The sequence below is a fragment of the Mytilus galloprovincialis genome, chromosome 5, assembly GCF_965363235.1.
Source record: "Mytilus galloprovincialis chromosome 5, xbMytGall1.hap1.1, whole genome shotgun sequence".
NCBI classification, from domain to species: Eukaryota; Metazoa; Mollusca; class Bivalvia; order Mytilida; family Mytilidae; genus Mytilus; species Mytilus galloprovincialis.
Genome location: NC_134842.1, coordinates 34,318,718 through 34,322,986, shown reverse-complemented (window position 1 = coordinate 34,322,986; position 4,269 = coordinate 34,318,718). Strand labels below are relative to the sequence as shown.

Here is a 4,269-nt window from a genome sequence, read left to right as displayed (position 1 = left end):
TACAGTTTTGTGCAAGAGTTAGTTCTTTGTTTTTTTTTAAATAATAACACAGAACTATATGATGTTATGGAAAATATCGAGTTTGCTTGATATTGACAAATCAAAAACTCAAGTCACATGGTAATGTTTGGGATGCTTAAACCTTTGACATATTCTGTAAGTTGAAAAATGAATATACTAAAGACCTTTTTGGGATGTTAACATTTACGGTTGACTGGCATATTTTATGCAGAATGTACAACCTGATTCATTTAAAAAAAATGATGATTCTAAAAAATAACGAAAATTAAGCATATATATGCTCTTTTAACTGTTCTTGAACAGGGCTCCAATTTAAAAAAAAAGAGTTCAGATGATCAAGTTCTTTGAAGAAGGAAAAAGGGAAACCAATGGCACTGCTATATCATCTCAGAAATTATATAAATTATTACCATCAGTATTACAAGGCTATGAAGGATGCATTTAAATCTCTTCTGTTATGGATACGTTTGACAAATTCTGTATATAAAAAAAAACAAGTTCCTTTTGTGGCATAACTTTATTCATATAGATTATTTCTCCTACATATCTTTATATATTGCTTTCTTTAGTTCAAATTGGAATCTCAGATAAGCATCTGGTACTTTAAAACCTCTCCTCTCTGTTCCATGTCTCTAGTCGACATGTGTACTTCAGAATAATTCCTGACTGTCAGATGTATAGCAGAACTTTCACATAACTTCTTGATAAAACTGCTGTCTTACTCCCTTTTCGACACTGCAAACAAAAAAATCGAACAGGCAATTAAAGAGGGGTTTGCAACCACATGTTCCCCGTACAAACAGATCGGACTTGAGAGCTCTTTCCCGGATCTGGCACTGGATTTATACATCAGATGCGTCACAAAATATAAACATGTTATTAAATATACTAGAATATGAAATAAAGAAAAATATAAATAGAAAATGTTGAATTATCATTTATGTCTACGAAACCACAAGATCCTACTTAATTGGCCATGTTTTCAAATCATATCAAATGTTTTCATTGGTCTTCACTTGTTAGAAAAATGCACTTCACTTATTAGAAAAATGTACTGAAGTTATTGTTAGCTAAATTATCAATGTTAGGTTATTGCATATTCTTCAGAGCTGTATCTTGAACTAATGATGAATTGAAAAAGAGGGGATGGGTATACGTACTAAAATTTGTCTGTATTTTCAACATGTCTAACAAACATGTGAGAAACATTGGTTTTAGAATACGAAATATTTCTCATTCTGTAAACAGATATTAGTTTTCTCGTTTTAATTGTTTTACATTGTCTTATCGTGGCCTTTTATAGCTGACTATGCGGTATGGGCTTTGCTCATTGTTGAAGGCCGTACGGTGACCTAGAGTTGTTAATGTCTGTGTCATTTTTGTATCTTGTTGACAGTTGTCTCATTGGCATACCACATCTTCTTTTTTATATTGTAGGATTGTTAAGGTATTTTGGTGTTTTTACCCCCCCCCCCCCCTTTTTTTGTAATATACACCACAAAAACATTTAATTAGGATAAAGAACTAATAATCAATAGTCCAATAATGTCAGGCTTCAGAGTTTCATATCATTTACATTCAACATGTTTATCGGATTTATTTTTACTATCAATGTTGAACCATTAATTTTTATCGTTTTTTTTTTTAACTACCAATGTTGAACCGTTCAACATTGAAAGTAAACAAAAATTAGATAAAAAATGTTGAATGCAAATGATATGAACCTCCGGTCTTATATTAAAGGACAATATATAAGACTTCTGAGGTTCATATCATTTACATTCAACGGTTTTATCGGATTTTTTTTTTTTACTAAGAACCGTTTAACATCATTAGTAAAAAAAATCCGATATAAAACGTTGAATATAAGTGATATGAACCTCCGAAGTCTTATGTAATAGCACTACGGTTAATAGAATAATTGAAATTCAGTTAATTGAGCGTGGGAGGCTATTTTAATCCACTTTATGAGTGTGTATTATATAATGTTACAATGTAACAAGCCTATCAAACACACCGTGAAAAATAACATTGTCTCACCTGGAAATGCTTAACAACAAGACACAAAAAACTGCTACCTTTTTTTGCTCTATATCACATAATTATGAAAACACATTACATAGATAGGGAATACTGTGCTTGTGTACACGTTTGAATGTGTAGGTGGCACACTCAGAACGATCGTCTCTAGATTTTTTTTTTAAATTCGTCCCGGCCTTTCCGGGTTCACGTAGCAACACGTTTCTTTTCTTCCCAGCTATTCCTGATTATGAATTAATCCAAAACATGCATTTATCCCAATGCAACAACTATTAAACAACTCACCTATACCAATGGTGATCGTCTAATTCCTAGCTGATTCCTTTAATCGTACCTTTCTTGACGACACCCATCGTTGTAGCGTCTACCATTGGAGGTAGCGAAATTACATGATTTGACAGGAGAGCAAAATAAACAAGGGGAGCAATTTTATCGAACCGCATTCCGGACTGATTATGCTACTAACAAATAAGCTCGGCACAGGCACAGGTGTTGCTTGGGTTGAAGAAAAACGCATGATCAAAGGTTAATGCAAATTGCAGAGGAAAAACAACATACATTGTATATCTCAAACCAATTCCACAAGTGGTGCCAGGAAAGGGAGATCCTTGCCATATAGCAATGGACTCCTGCTCGGATCTTTAATACAAGAAATCAGTTTGAGGTTGCTGATTTCCCTTCATTGGTACCTTCAGATGTTTGTGCTGAAAACTCTATTTCTCTGAGACGTGCCGTAAAATATGATTGGATATGGAGGACACGGTTTTTTAAATGTTAATATTGTGGTAAAAACAAATATGAATTTAATAGATATACATGTAAAAAAACAGGACAAATGTGTAATAGTCGATGCCATCCAAATCTAGTTTGTAAATAAAATGTTAATTTTTAAAATATTGTGCATAAAATTAACATTTATCAAAAAGATTGTACGCGTAAAAATAGTTTTGATGACAATTTCAGTTTAATTCATATCTCAACCTAAAAACAATTGCTAAAACAATACGATAAAAAAAAAATAATCATTCAATTTATGCCATTTAATCATGTTAATATTTTAATACTAACTTCATCAACCCGCCCTTGTGGGCTCGCTTGATATTATTAATACTGATACAGTAAATATCAAAAAGGGCTCGCTTGATATTATTGCTGATAAAGTCAGTATTAAAAACAAAACATCAATTATTCAATATATATTTTGCTTATCATTTAATTATATTGTGTTTATCATTTCAATATTTTTGTGTCTTTCATATAAAATATATTATGCCTAACGTTATGCATTATTAAGGGTATTAGTCTGATATGAGCCAGTCCATATAAGAAAAGGTACACAAACGAACATTTTACGAAATTCTAAAAAGTGTGCATAATTATTGGTAGTAGACTTGTGATTTATAAAACACATTAATTTTTCCTCATATCCTTAAGCTGTAAGCTACACGCACCTGCAAGTGTTGAGACCCCCCTTTAGTTTTATCAAGATTTTTAATGACTTACATTGTATTTCATATATTTCAATCATTTTCAAAGTACAGTTTAAATGGCTTGAATTGCCAATTGATAATGTTAACCCCGGGAGCATTGTGGATAAGGCTCTCGCTAACGATGCAGATATCAACGCAATCAGACTGGACAACGGTACGAGTCCCGTGCAACGACGGTTGATTTATATAATATTAAATAACTTAACTTATAATAACTTAACTTCAATTGATTTATATAATATTAAACATGTTAAATAACTTAACTTAACTTAACTTTCAATTTCTAAAACACAAGAGGTCATAGTTTTTGTATTTTCCCTCATGTTTTAATATTGTCTTACTTTCCTTAAACCGGTAAAACTTAAGAAAATTATTGACTTTTGTCTCTCTAGTGTCGTAAAATTTTAAGTTTCTGGTCGGTATAGCATTAGTCCGGGGAACAAATGATTTTATACTTGCTCAAATACCAAAACATTCAGATATTTCTACGTCTTTGCTGTTTTAATTGACAAATTCGGGATAGAATTGACAATCTTATGAATGTTTACATTAATGTAATATATATATATTTTAAATAATATAAAAAACATACAGGAACAAATTTACTGTCAAATTTTAGAAAGACACCTTATTATTACTAAACAAACAACCAAATAATTAACAAAAATTGAAAAATTAAAAAGTTGGATAAATGGGAAGACACCGTTATATATTTTAG

The 4,269-nt window shown here is 31.3% G+C and overlaps 1 long non-coding RNA gene across 1 annotated transcript; it reads right to left on the bottom strand.

Moving 5' to 3' along the window:
* Window positions 1-519: 519 nt before the first annotated feature.
* On the bottom strand, window positions 520-2,508 carry LOC143074451 (uncharacterized). Its single transcript, XR_012977866.1, has 2 exons — window positions 2,347-2,508; window positions 520-756 (listed from the first exon to the last, which is right to left on the bottom strand). It is a non-coding gene; the product is annotated as an uncharacterized LOC143074451 (long non-coding RNA).
* Between the last annotated feature and the right edge of the window lie 1,761 nt (window positions 2,509-4,269).